Below are 17,070 nucleotides of genomic sequence, written 5' to 3' on the forward strand. Positions count from 1 at the left end.
CACAGCTGAGTTAGGAGGGGTTGGGATGGTAACTTCATCTCTCCCCAGATAAGGAGACTTAGTTCTGTAAATCAGTGCACTTTGGTGGAAGTGTAAAGGTTGCATTCCTATTCACAGAAGTAACAAAGAGCCCAGTAAGTACTGCAGCATGTATGGGCCTTGAAAGAGTTTACTTAAGGGAATTCTATACACTTGAGTCTGAACCAAATCCTACTGGAGTCAATGGGAATCCTCAAAGGACTTCGGGCACAGACTCAATAAGGCGGTGTAATCCCTCCAAAGCTTTCAACTTATTGTCAGAGTTCCACATTGTTTTCAGGATGGGTTTGAGGTATAAAGCAAGGACACAAGAACTCCACTAACAGGTTATATTTAAGTCCACGTAGCACAGTAACCTGACTCCAGTTGTGGCTCACTGTAAATAGTAAATATATAAAAATACATAAATGAAAGAGACTGGGAAAGAACAGAACAGTCCTCACCCATTACATCCTTTAACTTCTATCTCTGCATGGCTGGGTGACCCTCATTTACAGCCAGGTCATCACGTCTCACTGCCAGCTCTGAATAGACCAATTCATCATGAATGCGCTCAGACCTCTGCCTCCATCTACTTTTTGCCCCACAACATCTTGCAGCAGTGAGTTCCACCACGTGCCACATGTAGAAGTGCAGTCCTCTGGTTGGCTTAGAGTTTGCTGCTTAGAGGGAGTACGTGTGCCTTAAGCACAGGGTAAATATTAAATATACATTTAATACAGAGATTCCTGTAACTACCTGTCTCCAGTGCAGAATCAAATGCTTTTCACAGAAAAAAGACAAGGCTGGCAAGACATGCCTGACTTTTCCTCTGTTCATACCATCATTGGAAAAATCTGGAAAGAAAATTCTCTAACACCAATCAATAGCACTATATGATGACTTAATGTAACTGTGAGCAGAGTCAGCCCTAGGACACTTCACCCATGCTGCATAAAGTCACAAGGAATGTAAGAGTAATTCGGTCTCCAGTATTCCTTAAGCCTGCTTCTCTCTGCTTACGCTGCCAACAAGGGCGCTAATTCGCATCAGTTGTGAGAATGATGTAGTTGTATGGCTTTTAGAGCAACTTGCAAGCACTGGTAGGAGCTTTTAGCCAAAAGACATTTCTTTAAATGATTAAACATACATTTGCAGAGCTTTAACGTGTTCCAGAATTCCTCCGCTTCTTTTCAAGACAACTCAAAATTTGATTTTCCCCTAGCCTATTTACTATAAAAGCCAAAGGAGCAGAGAGCAGTCCCAAAAATGTTTTATACACCCTCAGAGATTCAAGAAATGAGACATTTGTGAGTGATTAACTGGATTTGATCATATCCTGTATTTTTATGTCGTGGCCAAAGCAAACAACGACCACAATTCTGTCACTGGCAAGTGACACTGAGGAATCAAAACCAACACTGTCAAGGTCAGAGACCTTTCTGTGTCCATACTCCAATGCTCTACTTTTTCCCTGAAGCAGTCTTAAATTCCAAGATATTTCTTAATAGAAATAAATTGTCCTAGATCCAGCAAATCTTTGACTTCAGGACAGTACCAAAAGAAAGCAATTTTAATTGCTTTAAATCTAGGGGAAAAGGGGGTAACGATGCAATAATTATGACTCCTCATCCGCTAAATGGCAAGCCTACACCAACATCAGCTCCCCAGCAAAATATGCAAATCCCTTTCAAGCCATGGATGAGACCCAAAGTGACGCCTCCTGGCATCCTGCTCCTGCCCATTCTGTCGAGACCGCGATGACACGGGGACCTACAGTGCATGACAGCAGAAGAAAACATGGACTGTCCAGCACCTTTTCCACTCTAGCTCTGGATGCTGAAATTTGCCAAGTACAAAGGACCAGAAATATGTGGAAGAGTAAGGTAAGATCTGTGGATAAAGGTGGCACCTGGGAGGTCCTGTGCAGTTTGGTCAAGAGAAAGATGAAAACACTCTTGCCATTGCTGTAGCTCCAAGGCTAAAAGAATTCCTGGAAGAAATGTCTTGGCTTTCTTCCTGCTGATAAGTCTATCTTGTTTTAAAATCTAGGATGACTTTCAATATGAGAAATGTCTCACATAAAACAACTCCCTGTGGTCACATACAAATTGAGATAAGCATTGATGTTGAATATTGACAACAATATAGCACTTTTATTGGCATGTAATAAAAACTACTTTAACCTATGTATGTGAAGCACTTCTGTTCAGCATGGATTTGGTCAGTGAGAAGTCCCTGCCTCTGGCTGCCCATATGTGCAAACAGAATATGTAATAATTGCCAGATTAATTACAACATCAATGGATTTCATTTATATATACACACATTTTATGTGTACTTCATACGGACATATGAATATATATGTGTGTGTATATATATGCTTATATGTGTATATGTATGCGCTTCTGTTAAAAACTTAAAAAAAAAAAAAAAATCTCCCTGGACAGAAAATTTCATTCCAAAAGATATTGAGAAGTTTTTGCATTGAGAGGCGGATCAGATAACTTAAGAGGCACAGAGTAATGCTCTTGCTTCTGTGTCACTATTCCCCTCTTCACTGTAAACCTGGATAAACTATTCTTGCAGTGGTAACCCAAATTTACCTTGACAGCTGATGAAAGCTGGATCCAAGAGGTCAGAATGCTGCCTGCCTTGGGAATTCCATGCGAGTATGGGAATAGGAGAGAAAGCAGGCTGAAAAGATTTTTCTAGATAAGAATTTGAAAGTGGAATTCTGTACCTGGATATGAAGATATGCAAGAAAGCCTCTCCTAATCATTTAAAACAATATAAACATAAGAAAATAAAGAAATAACTTCTTCAAATAAAATACAATATTGACACAACAGTCCATTACATGTTTATACTCAAGATATTTGTGATGATACGAGGCAAACTGCACAGCAAGTGTTCAACGTACTCTGAAGTACTGGAACAAAATATCTAGTTAACCATTTGCAGGTTTTCATGTATTTACATTAAACATTTACTCTGTTATGGACTCCAGCTCAGTCCTCCTGTCCTCTAAAGATAAGCAGATATTCCTGAGATCGTCTTGAGGACAATCACCAGCAACAAAGAGTAAAAAGACAAAGAGGACAAAGAGTTTGAACGCAAACACAGAGGACAACTCTTAGCAATTGCTGGGACCTTCTACATTATATTTGCTTGAGGGCAAGACTTTTTTTCTCCTTTGTCTTGTGTTTTGTGTTTTTGACACAGAGGATCTACGACTGGACACACTGGATGAAGACAATACACAGCGTGGTTGCTAACATTAATCAAATGCCTCCCATCCCTGTTACTTCTGTTTAATTAAGAACTGTGTTTTGGACTACACAAAACAGTTATCTCCCCAAGGTTTCATTTCTCACTGGAAGGAAGGAAGAAAGAAGCCACTTTGTTACAAACAACAACAAAAACTAAAGAGGTAATAAAAAAAGCAAGGTTTCCATAAAGCGTGTGCATGTAGGCACACTCCTGAGAAAGTAGATTTTCCTCCTTCTTGTGAGGAAGGTGCTGGGGTCAGGAGAAAAGTATACTTCTCAGCCAAATCTAACAGTCACAACTGAGCATTTTCTGATTGACCTTTGAAGCTAAAGCTCCCCTTCACCATTTTGGACATCTTGGTGATGCCATCAGTTAGCATAACCAAGCGTAAGGTTGCATCCTTCGAAAGTTAAAAGAACTTGCGTGTTCCTACGCACAAAAATACAATCTCGTTTTGATGGAAGAAGCAGGAAAAATGTTTCTAAGCAAATATTTTGTGCTTTATCTAGATCTGGAGATCTCCTACAAATTACTTTGTCTCTTCATTTCACAATTCTTTGTTCCACGGCTTAGCAGGATAAAGGGGTACAAAGGAGCAGGAGATAATTCCCTCACAAAGGACCTCCATTGCTAGAGCCTTTGAAGTTGTGCTAAAAAAGCCTTGCTAGCCCATTAGCTGACACACAGCAGAAACCTGAACTGTTTCCATGCACACTACAAGCAGAGCTATTTTCTGCACAATTAGTCATAAAAAGGGCCAATGTAAACTGTGTCGGGAGGTCTCAATTCTTTACATTCTCCACACAGTGAATCAGACGTTATGTGTAACGTTTTGTTGCCATTTAGACCTCAGGCTGCCTTGCAATCAGGAGGCAGCCGTTTCTATTCCCGTTCCTCTCTCAATGCTGATTTTCAAGGCCCTTGGCACCACCAGTATGTTTATGGTACCTCGACTTCACAAGAATTAGCAGGCAGAAATGCATATGTCAGAAGCTGCATGTTCACAACTGGGACAAATATTTACCCATTACTCTGCTTGCTGCCTCAAAAAGGATGCTATTTCTCTTATTCTGCAATGGGTTAACTGAATATTTTGGAGGTTGAGTGATGAAGGTGTCAAGAAGAGGTTGTGGCAAGAAGCTGCAGCAAACAGCGCAGGGAATTAGTTTTATCTGGATTTATCCTACAGTATTTGACTTTAAACCAATGGCCTCCGGACAACGATGTGAATTTACCAGGGGAACCACATGACATCCTACATCATCATTTTCTCCCATTGCAGATGTCCCATATACATGGAAAAGCAGTTCTGAAGATAAAGCCTCCAAATCTTTCTTTTCCTTCCACTTCACCTCCAGTATGACAGCTGTTTCTATCCATTAAGTTTAAGATTTCTTATGAATATCATTCTTTCAGAACCAGAGGCTCTTCCACTTTTTCTCATGATGACTCAGGTATAGACTGCAATTGCTTCCAGAGGTTTCTCTCTCTTCCTAAACCACTTCATTGAAATCTCAAGCTGGAGGCAAGGACAGCCTTAAATCAATATCTCCAGCATATCTTGACATACAGCACAGAACAGAGGGCTCTGAAGCAGCTCCTGGGCCACGAGAGCACCCAAACACAACAGACAATAGGTACTGAGATAGACAACTCATGGGTGAGTGAACCAGCACCCAAAAGAAACTCAGCAGCCTCAGCAATCACCTCCAGTATGTCTGCTGATGCTCTCCATAGGGGTCTTTCCCACAGAAAAGAGTACCCAGCACTCAGGAAAAGATGGGAACTGTACTCCACCTTTCACACACAAGCCTGTCTCCCCAGACTGTTGGCTGCTCCTTTGCTGCAGGACATGGTTTTTCACTTAGAAATTTCAGTTTTATGCAAGAAACTGGGAAGGAAATGCAGGGAATGAGCCTTTCTCCTGTGTTTTGGCAAGAGTACCCAAGCCTAAAGCATGCCTTAAAAATACTTCTGTACAAAACCTGTTCAAAGTTCTTGTAAAGCAGGCTTTCATCATAGCCTCCTTACATCATGCCACTACTTCTCCAAGGCAGATGGAGAAATCATTTCCCTCTTGTTTGATGTTGTTATTCTCTGCAGTTGCGAGGAACTGACTCACAGCCACTTCCAGAGAGTCACGGGAAGCAAAGCAATAAAACATGAAAGGCCAAAATGTTCAGAGCTTTGAAAGTCCAGCATTACCCCCATGGCTCTCCATTCCTTCCTTGCATGTAATCACCTCTCACCCCTGAGCACTTGCAGAACTTGCTCTGGAGAAGGGCCACACCATAGCCGGGTGCATACTAGAGTGACACGGGGCCAAAAGTTGAGGGGGTCATTCTAGACTGATGTCAGGTTGTGGAGCACAGATTTATGTTGCCCTGGGGTGTCTTTGAGAACTGCAGTGCAAGACTGCACTCAGAGCATCTCTGTCTGAAAGAGGGACAGATTCACAGTCTTATTCTATTTTCTCACCATTCCTCCATGTAATCAAAACCTCTCACACCTCTTCTGTTCTATTCTTCCTCTTCTTTACCCTTCCGTTGAGGGCATGAAGCTACACTGAAGGCACATAAAAATCCTTCAGAACTAGCCTAGAGCACCATGCAGAGACCCCAGTGGGCTCAGTGAAACACTGGACTCAATCCTCTCCCCAGACCTTACCAGTTTGGAACCAGTGCTGTGCTGGCACAACTCTTTGCTTTCCAACTCCAGCTGACGGCCCTATGCAGTGCCATCCCACGAGCTTAGCCACTCAGTTCTGTACCATCTTTGCTCATCTCTTCCTTGCTGAGTTGCCCTATGTATAGGACAAGGAAACCAATAAAATACTTATTTACTTTGTCTTTTCCTTCAACAGAAAGTTCAACTGTTTTCAAGCCTAAACCAGATGTTTCATTTTGGTTAAGAGAAACAATACAAGCAAAAACTAAAGTGAGGTCACTTCCCAAGCACATCCTCTGGCCTCTGTGCCACACCACAGCAACAGCTGAGAACTCACACCAGGGTTCACTGCTGCTTCAGGCATCTCAAATGATATGACTAGTGTAAGTTAGTCAGTCTCACTGGAGAATTCAATTCCCTTTACTGAGCAATCCATTTCATCATCTCAAATACAGATGGAAAGACGTGTACGATCAACCACATCAGTTTAAAGAGTTCCAAGCACCTACCAGATCTGGTATGACTGCCCACCAAGCTGTCCTATCATCCTGCAGTAGCTTCTGAATACTGCATGCAGCCCTTCCATCCTTTCACCCCACCCTTCCCTCTTCTGCCCTGTGCCTCTTCCTTACTGTGCAAGGGTTTGTAAGGGACAGGGCTTTTGCTGATCACTCCTTGATGATGTGCTCTGGCTGACTGTGGTCCTCTTTGGTTTGCTTCATATTCTAGCCTAAAAAAATAAACAAGTTTCCCTACAGACAGAAGGCCCAGCTGAGGATGACCTGTGCAGTACATATTCTTAAGGAAATAGCTCACAGATACAGTTCTAAAGGGTAGAGGGAGGTGGATGAGTAGCTCACAAAACCTTACTATATCAGGATGATAATTCCTGACCATGCCAAGCATGTACAGATTGAAGGGAAATGTCTTTTGTGAGCAAGCAAAGACTACAGATTTGAGATGTTTACTTTTGAAAAAGTAGTTATAGCATTTGCTGTCATGAGTTGGAACAACCTACCAGGACAAGAAAGCTACAGGAGGAAAATTATGTGAACAGAACTGAAACAAAGGTTTTGCCTGTTATTTTGTCCCCACATTTTACTATGAGTAAAGGTAGGCTTGCCTAGTCTGAGACATTGTGTAGTTTATGGTTATTGACATTTTTCCTTATATAGAATGCTACTATTACACATTATTTTTCAATTTTTAAGGAGCATGCTTCTCACTGAGTCATGTTGTTGGGAACATGTCACTCTATGCAGAAGTACGATATATGGTGTGACTAGAGGTGTTTGCCCTTCTGGAGTTGTACAACAGAATACACCCCTGGGTATCTCATGTGACCCTCTGCAACAGGTGGGGCCAATACACAAAATCTTGGGAACTTAACCCATCCTCATCACTGCAGCATGAGATGAGATGAGTCTGAGGAAAAGCAGCATCTCTAAAAATCTTCTCAGGGTACTGAAACATCTTCTCAGGGTACTGAAACATCTGTCCCAACAATCTAGGACCATCTAATCACCTCCATAGGGATGGTCTGGTATGAAACGCACTGCATGTATTGTAAAGCTTACAATATTGTTTGCTGAATGTTATCAATGCTTGAAGCAGTGAGGAAATCCATAAGGAAATGCGGTCTCTCTTTTGCCAAAGGTGTCTCGTTAGGGTGCTCACAGCCTAGCTAAGGTAGACAATATGCTTCCATCTGAATCAAAGTTATCAGCTCTTTTCATGTTAGCCACTGTCTGTCTCCAGGACAGCTGCCATGCTAAAGTCCCAACAGCTGGCATCAGGCAGGTAGCCTCTAAGCAAAGTGTTTCATATCCCATTGCAAATCCCCAAGCCACCCAGAACTAGTTTGAAAGGCATAAGGCAACGGTTAGGGTAGAGGGGAAAATGCTTGTTTCCACACCTCTCTGCTCTGTGCTTGTACTCTTACCAAGACACCTCCAGTAACTTGCAATCTGAGCTGCTTGAGCCTTAGAAAGCTCCTCCATCAGCAAAACACATTTTTTGCATGCTGAGTGCTTCACTGAATGTCTGGAAACATTTCTGAGGCACAGCCCAGCAAGGACCCAATCTTATGCGACTTCAACTTTTCTTAGGACATGGCCAGTACTATGAAATGCTGCATCTTCAACTTCCTCAGGCAAAGATATCTGGCAGGTAATAAGGATGTAATTAGAAGCTTTTTGTAGGAAATTCTGGTGAGGACATTGGGAAATTACTGCAGGCTCCAGGATTCCCAGAGCTGGACTACTGAAACTGTCTAATCCCTCTTTGGACTCATGTATGCATTTGACTTCCAGAGCATCCTGTGCTGATAGGTCTGTAATACAACTATGCACTAAATGGAACAGTACTTGTGTTTGCCTTCAATCTGCCATCTGAGCATATCATCAGGCTCCTCCCAGTGCTTACGTTTTGCACAGGTACGGCTCTAAACCAAAATAAATAAATAAAAATAAGTAAATCCATAATGTCACTCTATTGTGAGATTAAGCCACAGAGAAAAGTTAATCGGCAATGGTATCTACAGCTCTGAAACAGCTTCAAAAGACTACAGACAAGCTGTCATTTTCCCCTTAGAAATGGGCTTCAAAACTACAAACCAAAGCTCTCAGCTGATAGGATATGAAACCTAGATTGTTCTTTTCTGGTTTTGACCTCACAGCCTATTATTTTACAGGCTGCACTGGTTTCGTCATCTTTTCCAGGAGCCCCTTTCTAGTGGTTTATTTGGTTTTTTTTTATTATTATTATTATTTTTTTTTTTTTTCAAACCACGATGTCTCACCAGTTGAAAACATAGCAGTACCATAGCACAAAAACCACAGTGATTCCTCAGAAAAATGCTGGCCTTCTGATGTTTACAGATGTAGGCTAAACTCTGTGCTGGAGCAGAAAGTACCAGCCTCTTCCAGCGCATTTCTTGAGAAGCCCCCCATTGGTAAAGGGAAATAGAAACCATTGCATCGCCCTTTACAGGAGAAGAAAAAGAAAGAAAAGGAAAATTTTCAATCATGTCAAACCCCAGCCTCATTAGTCAGTATTTTTTTCAAATATAGAAGCCTTTTGCGAACGTGATGGTTCATGTTTTTCAAAGAACATTCCAGCTGGCCACTGGATGTCACTGTTGTTGCAGAAAAACACACCAGAAAGTTCACAAATCAGGCTGTGAATAAGTTAAGGTGAGATCACTGTTACCCTTTACTTGTAGTTAACCAGTACAGTTCCAATGGCACTTGGAGGCTAACCTACCACTGCAAATAATGAGAGGCAACATGATCCAATAGCTGAGATCTCCACCACAGATCTCATGGGCTCTCAGTTTATGGGTGCCTCAATAGGTGACCCTGCCTTCCTGCAGGTGCCCCATTGGCTTGGTGTGCTGAGATGTGCCTTGGCTCTACACAAAATATCCAGACTGCCCTTCAGTTTGGACTCAGCCTTTTTCCTCTGCCATTTGGTGGAGAACACCAGAGCAAACATTTGCAAGTTTGCCCTTGATCCCGGATTAGAAGCAATTACATATAGTCTTGCTCTGTGCTTTTAGCTAGCTCCACTGAAAAGGCAGTTTAATGCAGTGCAATGCTTTTGAGGTTCAAACTAATATCTCAGTTGAAAACAGCTTTTTGTTATGTGCATCATTTGCTTGCTTTAGCCTGAGAATCTCCAAACTGCACAAAAACAAACAGAAGAAACTTCCCCTAGAAGTCTTCCTAAGCTTTTTAATTCAGTTAAGAATGTCTTTCCACCACGAGTCTCAGCAGTGTAACAAGCGGGCTTTCTAGTGGGGTGTTTCGAAACAGTAGTGAGGTCCTTCTCTCTGTGAAAGCAGGAGAAACAAGCCCAAGACCACCACATAACCTTTTCAAACCAGGTCCCTAGGGTGAAGGCCACCAGGTGCAGGTGTTGCTGTTGTGGCATTTCAGGAGCTAAGAACTAGGTCTTGCTTCCTATCCAAACTCAAGGCTTGCTGCTTAGCAGTACCTTATCTAATGCATGTCAGCAAACACACACACACACACACACACACACAAAAAACCAACAAAGTAGATCAAAACAACATAGCATTGCACTTAACGAGAGAAGAATGAAGGCAGGAACACACATTAGTTAATACTTAATTAGTTAATGCTTAATACGATGTTTGAAGACCCTGAAATACAAGTGTTGTGGGAAGAGATCTACAATATCTCCATCTGGAAATCCATCTTTTTTGAAGTGCAAAGCACGCCTAAGGAATAAGGGAAAATTGGGCTTAAAAGCATCCATTTTCATCCATCTAAATGTCATAAATCAGGATTACCTCTGCCGAGAGAGTGATGGATCAGATCAACTTTGACTCTGAGGAACGTTGGTATAAATTAGGAAAAGCATCTCTATAGTGCATTTCCACAACAATATTTTTAAAGCATTAGAAGATCTTTTTTTTTTTTTCCTTCTTCTTCTTTCTTTAAAAAAGAAAATAGAAAAAAGAAATGAAATGGAATGGAAAGGAAGGACAGTCCTTTGGCTAAAATTCCTGTGGCAGAAGGACTGGAGGTTCCTCGACAGCCATGACAAAGACTCAACTAGTAGAGTTGAGACCATCTCTGTAGTGTGAAAAGAGCATAAACAGTCCTACAGTATTTAGAGGTTCCCTCTTAGCTGTCAACGTGCTGTATGAATGCAAACCATGTCACTCCCAAGCTCATGTGACACCTGTCTTGGATACTGCCTATTGCAACCTGACAGTGATGAGCCTCCTGTTGTAAGCTGCGCTGCGCATGCAAAGTCATATCAACCCTCCACATCCTCATGCACAAAGGATACCTTGCTCACAGATGTTAAATTTAATTGATCAAAAATCATGGAAAGCTGTATCCCTGAAGCATTAATTTGTACATGCTATGCCTGTGAAGTATTTCTTTGTATCACAAATATATTCCTAATTAGACCATCAAATGTGTATCTACATTCTACGCATAACTATTTGTCTTAGTGAATTCCACCCACACTGATCTATTTTCAGCCACATGGTCAAACATCCCGACTAATTTCAGTGCAGTTTTTTTTTTCCCCCTATATAAATATAAAAACACACAGATGTTCTATACACAATTTGAGCAAGCAGAGATTTCAGTCATCACTGCACTGCTCTGGCTTTACTGGTATAAACACACACCACTGGTTTTCACCATTATCTCCCGCTGTCAAGCTGTGCACACGGAGGAAGAGGAGCAACAATGAAAATAAGAACATTTTATCTGAATATCTCTTAAACTTTTGTCCAGTGGGTAGATGTCCGGGGATACCAAAAAGGAGGGAAATTCAGTGGTCCTGTAATTTTTCCAGGACACACAGTCATGTTTAGAAGTTGAGTTATTATGGAAGTTTAGAAACCTCTAAATACACACGACAGATTTTGAAAAGCAATGTGGCTACATGGGTTCAAACATGCTTGAGAAGTATGTTAAAATCCAAGCAAACAACCTATTCCTTTGCCTCTGTTCTGTTAATACAAAAGTGCGTGTGCACACACATCACCAAGCTTGCATTCCAATTTATAGCTCTGTTATTCATAGCATTCATTAAAGAATAACAGCCCCGTTTGAATATCACAAGGCAAAATTGCTCACACATGTGGACCAAACAGACACACTAAGGCTGTACCCTTATGTTTTCTGAGTGACAAGCTTAATAAGATTACGTTTGATCTTTCTCTTAATAAAGCTGGATGACATTCAAGCAAGGCCTGGATTTTGTTTTAATGGTACGTTAAGGGAACTCAGAGTTTGGCAAAGCTGAAGGCCCGAACCGTGGAACAAACCTCGGCACTGCCAACATTCCTTTACGATCCCAACCTCCCAAGCTTCGCATAATGAATATTTATATCTATATAGACACACATGCTCATATATTAAATACCCATCATTAGCTGGTCAAGGTCAGTGCTCTGGATAATAGGGCTGGATGTAATACCAAGAAGGTATGCATTCATATATGTATTCATTTTATTATGCATCTCACAAATTAAGCAGCCTTCAGTTTACAGAGTTCGCAATATGATAGAATGCTCTTAAACCACACGTTCCAAAAAGAAGGAGAACAACTCCAAGAAGTAACAGAAGTAAAAGAGAAGTGTCATCACCTTACTGTTTAAAACTGAACACAGAAGAATACGGAGAATCCTGCTTAGTTTTAATAACACCAGCAGCCTGATCTGACTTCAGGGGAAGCAGTCATTTGCTTGAGATAAGTCAGGGCTTGAGTGTTTTGTAACATGATGGGTTAAAAGCTAAATAGTGTTAGCTGAGTCACCCTGATTTAAACCATCGCTAGAACTGGCACAAAGATTACAAGAGGCAGAACATAAAAATCACTTAGAAGAAGAACAGGGAAGATAACACTCAGTTTTTCTTTCGGAAAGAAGTTAACGATCCCCTCCTCAATTAAAATGTCACTTCTGGAAAAGTTCCCTAAAGGATAAACCTATCCTTCCTTTGACTCCTTGGTGGGGGATGTTACACAAGGGCAGCTCCAAAAGTAATGCCTGCCATTTTACTACATTGGTCCATGCCATCAGAGATGGATGTTGGTGGTATGACTATTTTATCTGTTGTAGTTTGCATGGAACTAAGTAGGAGGAATTACTTTTGGAGCATCTTGCCCAGTAAGGGTACTGTTCTGCCTCTGCATGTGCTCAGGCTGTGTGCCTGTGTAAATGTGCCAATCCTACAGTAAGTGAATGTGACTCAGACATCCACAGAGTTCGTGATGGAGTTGAGAACTTTATGACCATGGGGAAGAGATTGTTTAGACTGTGTAATTTATCCACCAAAAGATTCATTTTGAGGTTAAACAAAACTGTTCACGAATTATATTTGATGAAGAATTTAAGAGTACTGAAATAGTGTCTTTTGCTGTTTCCAAAACAAACAAAAAACATGGTCTTGTTTCAAAGCATTCAGAAATAATTTAATGAAATGTAATATATGTAGATTTCTTTACAAAAAGAACATAAGCATGGACATTAAATTAAACAAATAAACACTTTGCACAACCTGAGTTTTCTTCCAAGCTTTTGTTTTGGTGAGAAAAATACATTGTTGTTCAGTACTGACTTCATACAACTTTTCCTTCAATTATCTGATTTGGCCAACAAACAGCAAGTTATTTCCACTGCTCTTGACTAAGCCCACATCTTTTAAGGCAAATTAATTTCCAGCTCTTAGCCTCTCTCTTCCTCAGTAACTACGTGGGCATTACTGCAAATCCAATTGCTGCAAAACCCATGTATGGCGATGGGATCTACCGTGGCTATTAAGACCATACCCATGGACAAGTGGTTCACGTTAAGGCCAACTCAATGTCTGACCACAGAGAAGTGCACCAGGTTGGGTGCTTAGTAGAGACAAAAATTTCCATCCCATCTTCTTTCAGTAAGAAGACTCCACTGTACTCAGCACAAGCCATTCAAATTAACTTCTGAAGTTGCGTACCTTCCCAAACTAGCTCTTTATTCTTGGTTATGACACCTGAAGTTACACCTTCTAATCTAATCAGATGACAGAGCTCCAGAACACTGAGGACGTGAATTTAGATGAGCAGAATATGCACAGGAGACTCTTGCTTAAACAAGGATCTGTGTCATTAAGTACTAAGGGAATGCCCATTCTTGCAGGAATTTGGCTGAACACGTAGTCTCTCTCTTCTGTAATTATCTATTCCCTTCACTGGATGAAATTCAGATCATCCTTGACTGAAATAAGAAATTTGCTGCCTGCCATAGTGGCATTTTTGCATCCAAACCCTGCAGTATTTTTCATCCCACTGAACTCCACCTATAAAGCTCTCACACTATATCTTGGCTGACTATTCTGGGCTATTATATAAGCCCTTTGGCACTGGTCTGCCCCAGATTTCTCCTAACCTCCACACTTTTTCTCACAGCCAAGTTTCTGCAGGAAACAAAACACTTTTCATTGAGGCCAATTAGCTCGAGAACGTCAAAAGAAAAAGAAAATCAAAAGGCTTTGGGTCAGTGACAAGAGCAATAGAGAGGCCAAGAAAATGAAAGAGGCTTGTTCTGAAAATGTTTTTTACTATGTCAGAGCCAATTCCCAATGGAGTGAAACAAGAAAAACATTCCTAGAGAGATTCAAGATCTGTCATGAATTCCCAAGGCACATTAAGAAGTCTCACCTTCCCTTCTGTCTCTCATTCCTTTCTGAGGTACATCATGGGGCTCCAGAAAGAGGATGATAAGTCAATAAATCTTTACAGCTGTCCCAGACATTCAAAGTAGCGATATACCAACAGTTGGGGATCCTACACTTACTGAAATGCTCTGAAGTTTCTCTCATGTTTGAAAAAACTGGAATCAAAACTTTATTTGAGAACATTTTTGTTGTGGTTGAGATGGTAGGACTGCTTCTCTCAAGAACCAGTCGCTTGGTTTCCTCAACAACAGAAAGGAAAGAAACCGGTCTGTGCCCCCTACAACTCCATCTTTGAAAAGAAGTGGAACCTACTTTCCTCCCAGAAGGACGTAATTATCCCGTTACATGTCTGTATATTGATAAAATTACTGACGACTGAACTTTGGAATGAACTTCAAGATACTGCAACCACTGCCTTCCCCACCACTGACACAATGCTCATAATCAACTCTACCTCCAAGATGAGAAACCCCATCAGAGCAGCAGATGCTTCTTTTCCATGCTTATAGATATCAAACCTGCAGACTTATCTGTATTAAAACCAAAGCTCACTTTTCAAATTGGTTGAAGTATTAATTCAATGGATTACTAAGTATCAGTCTTAGAGGACCCACTGCTGCTATCAGGAAAAAAACCTCACAGTGTTCCAGCCAAGCTTTATTTAATGACAGACTTTGCACTTCCTAATCTCCTCAGAAAGTAAACATCACATGGCATCATAACATACCAAGCAAGGGATAGTCAGGCTCCTAGCAAATAATTCAAAATGACATTTTTTGGGTGAGTTTTTATGATGCTCTTTGTAGGACAGTGCCGCAAGTTGATCTTGAGTATTTCACCCTGAGAACAAAATATTCCTCCTGACATCTAGCTCTGTATTCACGGGTTCATTTTTTCTAATGATTAATTTTGAGTTCATGCAGAGTGTGTTTGAGTTTACATGGATTCATAGTCAGTTGACCATATCTGAGAAGATTACTTCAGTGTGCCCCAGTTTATGGTGCTTGCAACATGATCCCTCTCTTCTCTCTCATTCTCTCTGTTGACAGTATTATTCTAACAACCAGTACTAGGAACTCATAGCAACAGCATGACAGCAGAAAACAGCTATTTCTCTCTATAAAATCAGCTCTCATTCAATGCCTTACCCTTGCTCTGCTCTCACTGCTAACAGCCAAAAAGAACCAATTAAAACATTCCTGTCAAAATGGATCGAGGGAAACTCCCTTTAGACTACATTTGTCAGGTTTCGAGTTTATCAAACATTCTTATAACTCTTGGATTTCTAGCACTTGCTGTTAGTAGGAATACCAATCCAAATAAGACAACGCATAGTTGAAGCAACCTGATGGAGGCTGAAGACATTGCTTTAGATTTCGCCCACATCTCCCTGTGTATGAGACCAGTGCGGGCAGTACGGCGTCGATCCTGGCACAAAGCAGGCAGATGTGCCATCTAACAGCTCTGGCCATATCTGATCACATTTCCTGTCACAGTATCATTGTCTTGAGCCATCTGCCAGGTGGCTTGAACTGTGCATGACGAGCTTTCAATCAAGAACACTTGTAAGCAATTAACAGCTTCAAGTATTAAAAAGGAATGTAAATTATACACAGCAATAAAATTTTACACGCAGCCCAAAGATCTCAAAGCGGTTTAAGAACAGGAATAAAGGCTTCGATACTGTAACCCGTACTTCAACAAGTGAGAGCTAATTAGAAAGCCATCCCATTGAAATAAGCAGGGCTGCTAAAAGAAGACTGTTTAATGTGCAGCTGCACAATTTTTATTTATTTTTTAAATTATAATGATTTATACTGTGGCTGTTTCTCAAAGCCACAGCCCAACCATATCTCTTGGTACTGTACTAAAATAAATGAAACACTGAGTGTTCCTATTCCAGAACTCCCTGTCACTGGTCAGAAACAGGCTTACTTTGGAATCAACAAATAAACATTTTTCCAGGTCTAGAAGCAGCCTACAATATATTCGTGCTTTGTTAAGAGGCCTAAATTCACAGGAGTCAATAGCTGAAACAACTTTTCTGTGGCAAACGAACCAACCAAGCCTGAACCAACATGCAAAGCAACAGCCTCATGACAAAGAGGATTTGAACTGTAGTTTTGGAAGTAAAATCCCTATAGCGCCATACAACATTAAGCTACAGCTCTTCAGTATCATTACTGCTATGTCTAGAGTTGGGTGGATTTTCCTGTGGTATTATCATCCCTTCTATCCCATGTCACTGCAACTGCATGCAGACAGCAGAGGTTATGTACACCGCATTATTTCAACAGAGAGCGCCTTTCACAACCCCTTGGCAATTTTCTACATAGTGTCAAATGCACTGGGCTGGGTAGAATGTTATTTTTCTTTGACTGATGCTGTCAACACTTTATCTGAAGTCTACCTCTGAGTGGAAGAGCTCAGTGAGAGTGTTTGCATTGCACTTGTGCGTTACGCTACACCCATGCTTGGGCACCCTCTGCCCCATCACTCACCGATCCCACTTTCTGATCACTTGACTGCCATTTGGATGAAGCCCAACTCCAGTCCTCTCTGAATGCCTTCAAAGCACAGTCAAAGAAGGAGAGAGAGTTGAAAATGGAGCTGAAGGAACTGAGATTCAACGAGTTGTGCTTTTTGTTTCTTGGAAACAGTTTTCCTGTAAATATGATAGCTAAAGAAAAGACCAGATCCCATAGTTTTGTCACTCATTGTGGGGAAATGCAACATGCTCACAAAAGCAATATACTGCTCTTGAAGACAGATCATCTTCCAGTAACTGATACTTAAAACACACCTTCTGTATCAAAAGACCATGCATGCTGTACTACTATGCAGTAGCAACCTAGTTACCTTTCCATTACATTTCTCTCTAAATATTATTATTACAGTTGAT

General features: G+C 41.1%; 1 protein-coding gene across 1 annotated transcript in view; it reads right to left on the reverse strand.

The window, feature by feature from the left end:
* TRABD2B (TraB domain containing 2B) overlaps positions 1-17,070 on the reverse strand; it is a 256,233-nt gene that overhangs the window by 45,750 nt on the left and 193,413 nt on the right. The gene's annotated exons all lie outside the window — the stretch shown is intronic.

This window comes from Gallus gallus, chromosome 8 (assembly GCF_016699485.2).
Source record: "Gallus gallus isolate bGalGal1 chromosome 8, bGalGal1.mat.broiler.GRCg7b, whole genome shotgun sequence".
Classification (NCBI taxonomy): Eukaryota; Metazoa; Chordata; class Aves; order Galliformes; family Phasianidae; genus Gallus; species Gallus gallus.